We start from the raw sequence: 15273 nt of genomic DNA on the forward strand, positions 1-15273 counted from the left end.
CGTGGAGTGGAATTTTGTACAACAAAATTTCTAATTGGAGCTGGGGTGAAAGGAGAAGGAGAAAGGGAAGGGGACACCACATTCTAAACAAACAAAGAAAAATTCAAGTATAAATTGTTACATCCCACTGCTCGTCTCCTAAACAACTCTGTGGGTAGAGTAGAGTGGGCACATTGGCTAAGTTCCCTCTGGGTGGTGGACTTGTGCAGTCCTAAACAGCATCTAGTGTTTCTTGGAGTCTTGTTGTGTAAATGTAGTATTCAAATGGGCTGATCATAGGCAAGACAGAAGAACATGTGGGGGGAGTATATTTCATACCTTCCACTCATGTCGCCATGGTCCCCAATATTCATCCCTATCATCCATGATGGAGACAGGGGTGAAAAAGACTTATAAGGAACCCAGGCTATCAGATTGTGGTAGTCCACATAGAATTGTTCGGATGGGGGCTGGAGAGAATTTCCAAGATCTGACAAGTATTACTCCACACAGATGATGAAGAGTAGTGGATTGGCTGTCGGTAATTCGTGGTCCTTATCAGAAGGCAATGGGAAGGATAACAACTTAGCACCATCTTGGTTTACTCAAAGCTCTTCTTTGCTGGTCATGCAAGCAATAGCTTGCTGTGGTTTGCAAATTCTCCATTTTATCCTCTCTATTCCAAAAGTTTTCTTCCTCCTCCTTTCCCCAATGCTGTGTGTCTTTTAAAACTGTCTTTTAGGCAGAGAATGTTGCCCTCTATAAGAATGCAACCCCACTTTTCTGACGTGTGCTCTGATTCATGCATTTTTTGGCTAACATGTGAGTATTTATAGTTTTTTTGGGGGGGGGTTCTGTAGTGCATAGGCCCAATGCAGTCGTTTGGACTTGGGGGATGAAGTTCAGTGGCTGCAAGTAGGGAGCATAGATTAATTCTTAGAAATATATGCCACTGCAATAGCATACTGTTTTTTGAGCTGTGCACACAATGAGCCAAACCCTGCATTAAGGGACTCTTCAAACATTTTCTCCTCCAAAAAATACACAAGATGCATATTATTACTCCATTTTAACCAATGAGAAGATCGTGGATCTGAATGTACCAGTAAATTCCCAGGCCTGGGAATGCAATTGGATATGTCTGACTCTGGAACACGTGATCTTTCTGATAACATCAGAAGGCTAGCCTGCCTCATTATGAAATTTCCAAGGTTTTTTTTTTTTTTTTCATGTCCTATTTTTCTTTTAGTTCATTTTCCCTTGTCCCCATTCAGTGATAGGCCCTATGTGATTCTCCATTATGTCAAACCCAGATCTGACCACATTTGTTTATAATGTTACATTGCTGCTGTTGTTTCTTTTTTAGACTGCATTTCTGAAATTGGGTTTTGGAGGTTAGTTCCATGTAGAGGAGCTATTCCCAAAGAGCCTCTCAAGGGTCTGGGGGTGCTGGAATAAGATTTCTCTAGCATTGGTTCTTGCACAATTTTGCTAGACAAAAATGAGGCCAAGTAAGACAATACTCTGTGAAGAGACTGTGTAGTAGACACTGCAGAATCTCCCACAGTTCCCCTGTGTTGTGCACCCATCTTCTCAGCTTCTGTGAATGTCAGCTGCTCATGTTTCACAGACACCCATCTTTTCTGGAAAATTATCCTGGAATGAGGGAAACTATCTGACTTGCAAAGTTATGGCGTATCAGCTTATTTTCCTTCAGAAGGATGCCTCTGAGGTGTGGATTTCTCTCCAGACCCCTCTATTTATCAGGGCTAGACCAGACTGTACTTGAGACCACATTCTTGCTCAGCATCTTCCTCTTGCTCTTCCTACCATCCTTCCTTCACAGGTTTCTCATAAGAGTGCTTTCCCAGAAAACCACATGTACTTGATTCTCATCTCAGGCTCTGCTTCTAGAGATGTTGACCTAAAATAGGCTGCTGATATCAGTCTGGTCTACTCTCAGCACAGAATCTTGAATTTGATAGCTGAGCAAGATCTATTTTATTTCCAACAGCTATTCCTAACTATATTCAAAGGAGTTATTTGAAAACAACCGAACTCACTTATAAAATAAAAACTATATAGACTTTTCAAGAAAGTTGTCTCAAACATAAGTAATCCAACAACTATGGATACTATGTAATGGATCCATGTACTAATTTCTGATATTTTCCCCCTTGACCAGATAGATTTTCCCCAAGGACTTATTCTCTCTTGTCATCCAGTTTGCACTTTCTTTTCTTCCATTTGTCTGTGTTCTGCTGTGAATAAATTGCTACTCTTGTTTCACACTATTTTTATTTTTTGCTGGCATGCAAGGAAAGCAGGGTTTTCATTTCAGAATGCTGGGTCTCAGTCTCTCCTTACATACTTGTTTGAGGCTTATTTTAAATATTGTTAAGTGCTAAGTGCTAAATTTTTAATGTTGTGGAAATGCTTCTTTGTTTTGAGGTCTTTTGCAGTCTGCCTAGGGCCTGCATCCGTGTGCTGCAGCTCTGTTATTTTGCTCTTCATTGTACCCTGCCTTTTTCCTGAAATGATTCTGATCAGTGTCTGAGCTGAAAACAAATCCCTTTTGGGGATGAATCAGAGCACCACGACAATTCCTCTGTAACCTCACCAAACATCCACTCTTGTTGCCGATTAGAGGCTCTAACTGTTGAGTTACTTCATGCCCAATATACTGTGAGTGAATGATTTAGTCTGACATATATTCTTTGAAGTTTATAGGTTTCGATAATGTTGCCTATAAAGGTTTTTAAGTCAGTTTTCCTTCTGAATGTATTGTTCTGAGTTTTACAAAGTGGGCCTTAAAATGCTTCAAGGAGGGGAAAAAGAGTAGATTCAGAAACTACTATTTGTTGTATCTTTTGTTTTGATATAGGAAAGCAATTACTGAGTTAGGCAATAGGTTGGGAAACTTCTTATTTGCAAGGTCTCTTCACCATGCCAAACCCAGTGAACCAGTACTCACTGACATGTCTTTGCTCACACCATTCCCTCTGCTTGAATGCTTTCAGCTCTCCTTTCTACTAAGCTACATTTCATTTGTGTTTCAAGATCATGTCCCACTGTCCTTAAAAAGTCTTTTTTAACTGTACTGTCCCATTCTTACATGACCTTATTGTCTTTTGAACTCCTACAGCATTACTTGTCATGAATGGCAAATAGATGTCATTGCATATGCATACTCTGACTCCTGGTGGCTACCAACTATATTGTGTTGAGAAGATATTAAACTCAGGCTCTATCCATGCTCACTGGGAAAAGGAAGTGCTATAAACTAAATGCTTGTGACTACCTCAAATTCGTATGTTGAAGCCTAATCCCCAGTGTGATGATGTTAGGAAGCGGGCTTTTGGGGGAGGTAATTAGACCATAAGGGATTAGAGCCCTTATAAAAAAAGAGAGGGGAGAGATGATCTCTTTCTCTCTCTTTCTTGGCCTTGTGAGGATACAGTGAGAAGGTGGATGTTTACAAGCCAGGAAGTGACCCTTCCGAGACACTGGATGTGCTGGCACTTTGATCTTGGACTTCCCAGACTCCAGAACTACAAGAAATAAATGTCTGTTGTTTAAGCTGCCCAGTCTATGGTATTTCTGTACAGCAGTCTGAACTAAGACAGAAAATATGATTCACTGGGAATGTCTCCCATAGATATCAATGGTTGGAATGGCCCTATGTTTGACATACTTGCTTTATACCATTCATATAACAATTTTTAAAGTTATTGTTTAGAAACGTAATCTATCTCTTTAGCTGGATTGCATACTTACTGATCAAGTGGACCATCTACTTCTCTATAGCCACAGAGCTTAGCTTCTGACACAGAAGGTATTTATCATAATGAACCATTAATGACTTGTACCACACAGATAATATCTATAGGCTTCTACAACTTCATTGTTCTTTAGATAGATAAGAACTCCTCTCGGAGCTTCTCTTGAGTGCTTAACCTACAACCAGGCAGAAATGTACAATTCAAAGAATCACAGGCATGAAACATGGTTTCATAATTAAAATTGAAAGAAAGAAGGTGAAACTCCATTTGACTTAGAAACACTAAAAGCAAACATTCATTTGCCTGTGGGAATTTCTGTTTTTTAAAAATTTCCATTGCAAACAATGATTTTCAAAAGAAAACCGCTAATTAAAGTGGACTTAAAACTTAAGTTGGATCCTTTCATGGAAAACTGATTATGAATTATATTTTTATTAAATATATATACACAAACACGCAAAACTTTCCAGATTGGGAACATATTTCCCCACTAAAACTAAATCCTAGAAGAGTTTGCATCATTAAGGAAAGAAAACGAGCATATATTCAAAGTTCAAACTCATTGAACAACTTACAACAAGGGTCAATATATGAACAATCTATTTGTTTAACTTTCAAAACATTTCTGAAGTTTCTGATGTACCATATGGATGTCAGTTTCTTTGGAGGTGAATAAATGGAATAGTTATTACCAAGTTCTGGACCTCAACACTTGGTTTATTTATAATAAAAAAGTCAGAAAATTGTGTGACAGCAATAAGCATGTGATCACTAGTAGAAAGTACAGAAATTACCTGAGGGTAATTTTCAGACTCATTCAGCAGATTGAGAAGCCCAAGAAACCATAAAGACAAGTTTTTAGAATGACACCTTCCGGTGAAGGAGTTAACAATACAATTTTTATTGTAATCAAAAGCCAAAAGGTACACATATTAAGTGTCCAATAGGTGTCAGGCATTGTGTCACACATTGCATACTTACAAAAATGAGTAGTTCCAAAGTAATTAGAAAGAGTATGGGTCTGGTACTTCATAATTACGGATTCACATCTGGCAGTATAACTAATTGTTGAAGCCTGGGGAGGTTACTGACCTTTTCTGAGCCTCAGCTTCATTATCTATAATCTAATGATGTTGACTTCAAATGCTGTTATATGAAATAGGTGAGATGAAATAGATCTAAAGACAATTAGGAGAGAAACAGAAGCTGCTTGTGTAAGACTTAGGTGGGAATCTGCCCATTGTTGGGAGATAAAAGACTACACGATGTGGGATAGAAGCCTTTCTTGATAAAGGGAGAATATATTAGTCAGAGGTTCTCCAGAGAAACCAAACCAACAGGATCTCTCTCTCTCCCTCTCTCTCTGTCTAACCAAATATATGATGGTGGTCTCATAAGATTATAATGAAGCTGAAAAATTTTCACTGCATAGCCACATCATAGCCCTTGTAACATCATAGAGCAACACATTACTTACATGTTTGTGGTGATGCTGGTATAAACATACCTACCATGCTAGCAGTCATATAAAGGTATGGCACACACAATTATATACAGTACATAATAACCGATAATTATAATAAATGACTATGTTACTGGTTTCTATATTTACTATACTATATATTTTATTATTATTATTGAGTGCTTTTTCTACTTACCAAAAAAAAAAACAAAAACAAAACAAAACAAAAAAAACTATAAAACAGCCTCAGGTAGGTCCTTCAGAAGTATTCCAGAAGAAGGCATTGTTATCCAAGGGAATGATGGCTCCATGCACGTTATTGCCGCAGAAGACCATATTTCAGGGTGAAATAAGAATGGGGGTAGAAGACAATGATATTGATAATCCTGACGCTGTGTAGGCCTAGGCTAATGTATGTGTTTATGTCTAACTTTAAAAAATATATTGTTATTTTCAAATTTTTATTTTTATGCTTACACAGTAAGTGTGTGTATTTATGGGGTGCATGAGATGTTTTGATACAGGCATGTAATGTATAATAAACACATCATGGAAAATAGGATATCCATCCCTTTAAGCATTTATCCTTATGTCACAAACAATCCAATTGTATTCTCAGTTATTTTAAAATGTACAATTAAGTTATAATGACTATTGTTATGCTGCTGTTCTATCAAATACTGGACCTTACTCATCAATTCTCTTTGTTGTACCCTTTAACCATCCCCATCTGTCCACCAACACCCCCACTACCCTTCCCAGTATCTGATAAGTCCCCTTCTACTCTCTAGCTCCATGAGTTCAATTGTTTTGATTTTTAGATCCCACAAATAAATAAGACCATGTGATGTTTGTCTTTCTGTGTCTGACCTATTTCACGTAACATAATGACCCCCAGTTCCACCCATGTTGTTGCAAATGACTGAATCTCATTCTTTTTAATGGCTGAATAGTAGTCCATTGTGTATATGTACCACATTTTCTTTATCCATTCATCTATTGATGGACACTCAGGTTGCTTCCAAAACTTAGTTATTGTGGACAGAGCTGCAACAAACATGGGAGTGCAGATATATCTTCGATACACTGATTTCCTTTCTTTTGGGTATATACCTAGCAGGGAAATTTCTGGGTCATCATATGGTAGCTCTATTTTTAGTTTTTTGAGAAACCTCCAAACTGTTCTCCCTAGTGGTTATAATTAAATTTACATTTCCAGCAGTGTACTAGGGTTCTCTTTCCTTCACGTCCTCGTCAGCATTTGTAATCGCCTGTCTTTTGGATATAAGCCATTTTAACTGGGGCGAAATGATATCTCATTGTAGTTTTGATTTGCATTTCCGTGATGATCAATGATGTTGAGCACCTTTTCATATGTCTCTTTGCCATTGGTATGTATTCTTTTGAGAAATATCTGTTCAAATCTTTTGTCCATTGTTTAAATTGGATTATCAGATATTTTCATATAGAGTTGTTTGAGCTCATTATAGTAGTCTTGTTATTAATCCCTTGTCAGATATGCAGTTTGCGAATATTTTCTCCCTGAATGGGAGAAATGTTTTGTCTCCTTATTCTATTGATTGTTTCCTTTGCTGTGCAGGAACTTTTTAACTTGGTGTGATCACATGTGTCCATTTTTCTTTGATTGCTTGTGTTTATGGGGTATTACTCAAGAAATCTTTGCCCAGACCAATGTCCTGGTGATTTTCCCCAATGTTTTCCTGAAGTAACTTCATAGTTTGAGGTTTTATATTTAAGTCCTTAATCCATAAGGTTTGATTTTTTGTATATGGTGAGACATAGGGGTCTAGTTTCTTTCTTCTGCATATGGATATCCAGTTTTCCAAGCAACATTTATTAAAGAGACTGTCTTTTTCCCAGTGTATGTTCTTGGCACCTTTGTCAAAAATGAGTACATTTTAGGTGTGTGGATTTGTTTCTGGGTTCTCTATTCTGTTGCATTGGTCCATGTGTCTGTTTTTATGCCAGTATCATGCTGTTTTGTTTACCATATCTTTGTAGTATAATTTGAAGTCAGGTAAAGTGATTCATCCAGTTTTATTCTTTTTGCTTGGGATAGTTTTGTCTATCCTGAGCCTTTATGGTTCTATATAAATTTCAGAATTGTATTTTTCTTTTTTTTTTTAATTTATTTATTATTATTATACTTTAAGTTGTAGGGTACATGTGCATAACGTGCAGGTTTGTTACATATATATACTTGTGCCATGTTGCTGTGCTGCACCCATCAACTCATCATTTACATCAGGTATAACTCCCAATGCAATCCCTCCCCCCTCCCCCCTCCCCATGATAGGCCCCGGTGTGTGATGTTCCCCTTCCTGAGTCCGAGTGATCTCATTGTTCAGTTCCCACCTATGAGTGAGGACATGCGGTGTTTGGTTTTCTGTTCTTGTGATAGTTTGCTAAGAATGATGGATTCCAGCTGCATCCAAGTCCCTACAAAGGACTCAAACTCATCCTTTTTTATGGCTGCATAGTATTCCATGGTGTATATGTGCCACATTTTCTTAATCCAATCTGTCACTGATGGACATTTGGGTTGATTCCAAGTCTTTGCTATTGTGAATAGTGCTGCAATAAACATACGTGTGCATGTGTCTTTATAGCAGCATAATTTATAATCCTTTGGGTATATCCCCAGTAATGGGATGGCTGGGTCATATGGTACATCTAGTTCTAGATCCTTGAGGAATTGCCATACTGTTTTCCATAATGGTTGAACTAGTTTACAATCCCACCAACAGTGTAAAAGTGTTCCTATTTCTCCACATCCTCTCCAGCACCTGTTGTTTCCTGACTTTTTAATGATCGCCATTCTAACTGCTGTGGGATGGTATCTCATTGTGGTTTTGATTTGCATTTCTCTGATGGCCAGTGATGATGAGCATTTTTTCATGTGTCTGTTGGCTGTATGAATGTCTTCTTTTGAGAAATGTCTGTTCATATCCTTTGCCCACTTTTTGATGGGGTTGTTTGTTTTTTTCTTGTAAATTTGTTTGAGTTCTTTGTAGGTTCTGGATATTAGCCCTTTGTCAGATGAGTAGATTGCAAAAATTTTCTCCCATTCTGTAGGTTGCCTGTTCACTCTGATGGTAGTTTCTTTTGCTGTGCAGAAGCTCTTTAGTATAATGAGATCCCATTTGTCAATTTTGGCTTTTGCTGCCATTGCTTTTGGTGTTTTAGACATGAAGTCTTTGCCCATGCCTATGTCCTGAATGGTACTACCTAGGTTTTCCTCTAGGATTTTTATGGTATTATGTCTAACATTTAAGTCTCTAATCCATCTTGAATTAATTTTTGTATAAGGAGTAAGGAAAGGATCCAGTTTCAGCTTTCTACTTATGGCTAGCCAATTTTCCCAGCACCATTTATTAAATAGGGAATCCTTTCCCCATTTCTTGTTTCTCTCAGGTTTGTCAAAGATCAAATGGCTGTAGATGTGTGGTATTATTTCTGAGGACTCTGTTCTGTTCCATTGGTCTATATCTCTGTTTTGGTACCAGTACCATGCTGTTTTGGTTACTGTAGCCTTGTAGTATAGTTTGAAGTCAGGTAGCGTGATGCCTCCAGCTTTGTTCTTTTGACTTAGGATTGTCTTGGAGATGCGGGCTCTTTTTTGGTTCCATATGAACTTTAAAGCAGTTTTTTCCAATTCTGTGAAGAAACTCATTGGTAGCTTGATGGGGATGGCATTGAATCTATAAATTACCTTGGGCAGTATGGCCATTTTCACGATATTGATTCTTCCTATCCATGAGCATGGTATGTTCTTCCATTTGTTTGTGTCCTCTTTGATTTCACTGAGCAGTGGTTTGTAGTTCTCCTTGAAGAGGTCCTTTACATCCCTTGTAAGTTGGATTCCTAGGTATTTTATTCTCTTTGAAGCAATTGTGAATGGAAGTTCATTCCTGATTTGGCTCTCTGTTTGTCTGTTACTGGTGTATAAGAATGCTTGTGATTTTTGCACATTAATTTTGTATCCTGAGACTTTGCTGAAGTTGCTTATCAGCTTAAGGAGATTTTGGGCTGAGACAATGGGGTTTTCTAAATATACAATCATGTCATCTGCAAACAGGGACAATTTGACTTCTTCTTTTCCTAACTGAATACCCTTGATTTCTTTCTCTTGCCTGATTGCCCTAGCCAGAACTTCCAACACTATGTTGAATAGGAGTGGTGAGAGAGGGCATCCCTGTCTTGTGCCAGTTTTCAAAGGGAATTTTTCCAGTTTTTGCCCATTCAGTATGATATTGGCTGTGGGTTTGTCATAAATAGCTCTTATTATTTTGAGGTACGTTCCATCAATACCGAATTTATTGAGCGTTTTTAGCATGAAGGGCTGTTGAATTTTGTCAAAAGCCTTTTCTGCATCAATTGAGATAATCATGTGGTTCTTGTCTTTGGTTCTGTTTATATGCTGGATTATGTTTATTGATTTGCGAATGTTGAACCAGCCTTGCATCCCAGGGATGAAGCCCACTTGATCATGATGGATAAGCTTTTTGATGTGTTGCTGAATCCGGTTTGCCAGTATTTTATTGAGGATTTTTGCATCGATGTTCATCAGGGATATTGGTCTAAAATTCTCTTTTTTTGTTGTGTCTCTGCCAGGCTTTGGTATCAGGATGATGTTGGCCTCATAAAATGAGTTAGGGAGGATTCCCTCTTTTTCTATTGATTGGAATAGTTTCAGAAGGAATGGTACCAACTCCTCCTTGTACCTCTGGTAGAATTCAGCTGTGAATCCATCTGGTCCTGGACTTTTTTTGGTTGGTAGGCTATTAATTGTTGCCTCAATTTCAGAGCCTGCTATTGGTCTATTCAGGGATTCAACTTCTTCCTGGTTTAGTCTTGGAAGAGTGTAAGTGTCCAGGAAATTATCCATTTCTTCTACATTTTCCAGTTTATTTGCATAGAGGTGTTTATAGTATTCTCTGATGGTAGTTTGTATTTCTGTGGGGTCGGTGGTGATATCCCCTTTATCATTTTTAATTGCATCGATTTGATTCTTCTCTCTTTTCTTCTTTATTAGTCTCGCTAGTGGTCTGTCAATTTTGTTGATCTTTTCAAAAAACCAACTCCTGGATTCATTGATTTTTTGGAGGTTTTTTGTGTCTCTATCTCCTTCAGTTCTGCTCTGATCTTAGTTATTTCTTGCCTTCTGCTAGCTTTCGAATGTGTTTGCTCTTGCTTCTCTAGTTCTTTTAATTGCGATGTTAGAGTGTCAATTTTAGATCTTTCCTGCTTTCTCTTGTGGGCATTTAGTGCTATAAATTTCCCTCTACACACTGCTTTAAATGTGTCCCAGAGATTCTGGTATGTTGTATCTTTGTTCTCATTGGTTTCAAAGAACATCTTTATTTCTGCCTTCATTTCGTTATATACCCAGTAGTCATTCAGGAGCAGGTTGTTCAGTTTCCATGTAGTTGAGCGGTTTTGATTGAGTTTCTTAGTCCTGAGTTCTAGTTTGATTGCACTGTGGTCTGAGAGACAGTTTGTTATAATTTCTGTTCTTGTACATTTGCTGAGGAGTGCTTTACTTCCAATTACGTGGTCAATTTTGGAGTAAGTACGATGTGGTGCTGAGAAGAATGTATATTCTGTTGATTTGGGGTGGAGAGTTCTATAGATGTCTATTAGGTCTGCTTGCTGCAGAGATGAGTTCAATTCCTGGATATCCTTGTTAACTTTCTGTCTCGTTGATCTGTCTAATGTTGACAGTGGAGTGTTGAAGTCTCCCATTATTATTGTATGGGAGTCTAAGTCTCTTTGTAAGTCTCTAAGGACTTGCTTTATGAATCTGGGTGCTCCTGTATTGGGTGCATATATATTTAGGATAGTTAGCTCTTCCTGTTGAATTGATCCCTTTACCATTATGTAATGGCCTTCTTTGTCTCTTTTGATCTTTGATGGTTTAAAGTCTGTTTTATCAGAGACTAGTATTGCAACCCCTGCTTTTTTTTGTTCTCCATTTGCTTGGTAAATCTTCCTCCATCCCTTTATTTTGAACCTATGTATGTCTCTGCGTGTGAGATGGGTCTCCTGAATACAGCAGACTGATGGGTCTTGACTCTTTATCCAGTTTGCCAGTCTGTGTCTTTTAATTGGAGCATTTAGTCCATTTACATTTAAGGTTAATATTGTTATGTGTGAACTTGATCCTGCCATTATGATAGTAACTGGTTATTTTGCTCGTTAGTTGATGCAGTTTCTTCCTAGCCTCAATGGTCTTTACATTTTGGCATGTTTTTGCAATGGCTGGTACCAGTTGTTCCTTTCCATGTTTAGTGCTTCCTTCAGGGTCTCTTGTAAGGCAGGCCTAGTGGTGACAAAATCTCTAAGCATTTGCTTATCTGTAAAGGATTTTATTTCTCCTTCACTTATGAAACTTAGTTTGGCTGGATATGAAATTCTGGGTTTAAAATTCTTTTCTTTAAGAATGTTGAATATTGGCCCCCACTCTCTTCTGGCTTGGAGAGTTTCTGCTGAGAGATCTGCTGTTAGTCTGATGGGCTTCCCTTTGTGGGTAACCCGACCTTTCTCTCTGGCTGCCCTTAAGATTTTTTCCTTCATTTCAACTTTGGTAAATCTGGCAATTATGTGTCTTGGAGTTGCTCTTCTCGAGGAGTATCTTTGTGGCGTTCTCTGTATTTCCTGGATTTGAATGTTGGCCTGCCCTACTAGGTTGGGGAAGTTCTCCTGGATGATATCCTGAAGAGTGTTTTCCAACTTGGTTCCATTTTCCCCCTCACTTTCAGGCACCCCAATCAGACGTAGATTTGGTCTTTTTACATAATCCCATACTTCTTGCAGGCTTTGTTCATTTCTTTTTGTTCTTTTTTCTTTTGGTTTCTCTTCTCGCTTCATTTCATTCATTTGATCCTCAATCACAGATACTCTTTCTTCCAGTTGATCGAGTCGGTTACTGAAGCTTGTGCATTTGTCACGTATTTCTCGTGTCATGGTTTTCATCTCTTTCATTTCGTTTAGGACCTTCTCTGCATTAATTACTCTAGCCATCAATTCTTCCACTTTTTTTTCAAGATTTTTAGTTTCTTTGCGCTGGGTACATAATTCCTCCTTTAGCTCTGAGAAATTTGATGGACTGAAGCCTTCTTCTCTTATCTCGTCAAAGTCATTCTCCGTCCAGCTTTGATCCGTTGCTGGCGATGAGCTGCGCTCCTTTGCCGGGGGAGATGCGCTCTTATTTTTTGAATTTCCAGCTTTTCTGCCCTGCTTTTTCCCCATCTTTGTGGTTTTATCTGCCTCTGGTCTTTGATGATGGTGATGTACTGATGGGGTTTTGGTGTAGGTGTCCTTCCTGTTTGATAGTTTTCCTTCTAACAGTCAGGACCCTCAGCTGTAGGTCTGTTGGAGATTGCTTGAGGTCCACTCCAGACCCTGTTTGCCTGGGTATCAGCAGCAGAGGCTGCAGAAGATAGAATATTTCTGAACAGCGAGTGTACCTGTCTGATTCTTGCTTTGGAAGCTTCCTCTCAGGGGTGTACTCCTCCCTGTGAGGTGTGGGGTGTCAGACTGCCCCTAGTGGGGGATGTCTCCCATTTAGGCTACTCAGGGGTCAGGGACCCACTTGAGCAGGGAGTCTGTCCCTTCTCAGATCTCAACCTCCGTGTTGGGAGATCCACTGCTCTTTTCAAAACTGTCAGACAGAGTCGTTTGCGTCTGCAGAGGTGTCTGCTGCATTTGTTTAGTTTACTGTGCCCTGTCCCCAGAGGTGGAGTCTACAGAGACAGGCAGGTTTCCTTGAGCTGCTGTGAGCTCCACCCAGTTCGAGTTTCCCAGCAGCTTTGTTTACCTACTTAAGCCTCAGCAATGGCGGGCGCCCCTCCCCCAGCCTCGCTGCTGCCTTGCCGGTAGATCACAGACTGCTGCGCTAGCAATGAGGGAGGCTCCGTGGGTGTGGTACCCTCCCGGCCAGGTGTGGGATATGATCTCCTGGTGTGCCTGTTTGCTTAAAGCGCAGTATTGGGGTGGGAGTTACCCGATTTTCCAGGTGTTGTGTGTCTCAGTTCCCCTGGCTAGGAAAAGGGACTCCCTTCCCCCTTGGGCTTCCCAGGTGAGGCAATGCCTCGCCCTGCTTCAGCTCTCGCTGGTCGGGCTGCAGCAGCTGACCAGCACCTATCGTCCGGCACTCCCCAGTGAGATGAACCCAGTACCTCAGTTGAAAATGCAGAAATCACCGGTCTTCTGTGTCGCTCGCGCTGGGAGTTGGAGACTGGAGCTGCTCCTATTCGGCCATCTTGCTCCGCCCCCCCCAGAATTGTATTTTTCTATTTCTGTGAAGAATGTCATTAGTATTTTGATAGGGATTTCATTGAATTTGTAGATCGCTTTGGGTAGTATGGAGATTTTAACAATATTGATTTTTCTATTCCATGATCATGGAATATTTTTCCATTTTTGGTGTCCTCTTCATTTTTTTGTCAGTGTTTTATAGTTTTCATTATAGAGATCTTTCACTCTTTTGGTTAATTCCTAGTTTGTGGCTATTGCTTATGGTATTACTTCTTGGATTTGTTTTTCAGATTGTTCACTATCAGCATATAGAAATGCTGCTGATTTTGGTATGTTGATTTTGTATCCTGCAACTTGACTGAATTTATCAATTCTAACAGTTTTTTGTGTGGAGTCTTTAGGTTTTCCCAAATATAGGATTATATCATCTGCAAACAAGGATAATTTGACTTCTTCTTTCCCAGTTTGGATGCTCTATCTTTATCTTTTCTGATTGCTCTAGCTAGGACTTCAAGTACTATATTGAATAACAATGGTGAAAATGGGCATCCTTGTCGTGCTCCAGATCTTAGAGGAAAGGCTTTCAGCTTTTCTCCCATTTAGTATGATACTAGCTGCGAGTAGGTCATATCTAGCTTTTATTGTGTTGAGGTATATTCCTTCTATACTCAGGTTTTGAGGGTTTTATCATGAAGGGATGTTGAATATTATCAAATGTTTTCTCAGCATCAATTGAGATAATCATTTCTTTTGGTCTTTCATTCTGTTGATATGATGTATCACATTAATTGATTTGTGTATTCTGAACCTGAGAATTTTGTTGAGGATTTTTGCACCAACATTCATCAGGGGTATTGGAATGTGGTTTTCTTTTTTCAGTGGGTCTTTGTCTGGTTCTGATAGCAGGGTAATACTGGTCTTGAAGGATAAATTTGGAAGTATTCCCTCCTCATGCTATTTTTCTGAATAGTTTGAGTAGGATTGGTTTTAGTACTTCTTTAAATGTTTTGTAGGCTTCAGCAGTGAAGCCATCAGGTCCCAGGCTTTTGTTTACTGAAGGACTTTTTATTGCAGCTTTAATCTCATTATTTGTTATTGATCTGTTCGGATTTTTTATTTCTTCCTGGTTCAATTTTGTTAGGTTGTATGTTTCTAGGAGTTTGTCCATTTCCTCTAGATTTTCCAATTTATTGGCATATAGTTGCTCATTGTAGCCACTAATGATCCTTTGAATTTTTGCAGTATCAGTTGTAATGTCTCCTTTGTCATCTCTAATATTCTTTATTTGTATCTTCTCCCTTTTTTTCTTAGTCTGGCTAAAAGTTTGTCAATTTTGTTTAACTTTTCAAAATACCAACTTTTTGTTTCATTGATCTTTTGTATTGTTTTCTTCATTTCAATTTCATTTATTTCTGCTCTGATCTTTATTATTTGTTTTCTTCAATTTTGTGTTTGGCTTGCTCTTGCTTTTCTAATTTTTTAAGATGCATTGTTAGGTTGTTTATTTGAAGTTTTCCTTCTTTTCTGATGTGGATATTTATGGCTATAAATTTGCCTCTTAGTACTGGCAAAGGAGTGTCTATCCTTGGGATAAATTTATCCCTGGGATGCAAGGATGGTTCAACATACATAAACACAGCATACCATAGGTGTTGATATGTTGTGTTTCCATTATCATTTGTTTCAAGAAATTTTTCCATTTTCTCCTTAATTTCTTTATTGACCTACTGGTCATTCAGGAGCATATTGTTAAATTTTGATTACTTGTAT

This window comes from Macaca mulatta, chromosome 2, assembly GCF_049350105.2.
Source record: "Macaca mulatta isolate MMU2019108-1 chromosome 2, T2T-MMU8v2.0, whole genome shotgun sequence".
Classification (NCBI taxonomy): Eukaryota; Metazoa; Chordata; class Mammalia; order Primates; family Cercopithecidae; genus Macaca; species Macaca mulatta.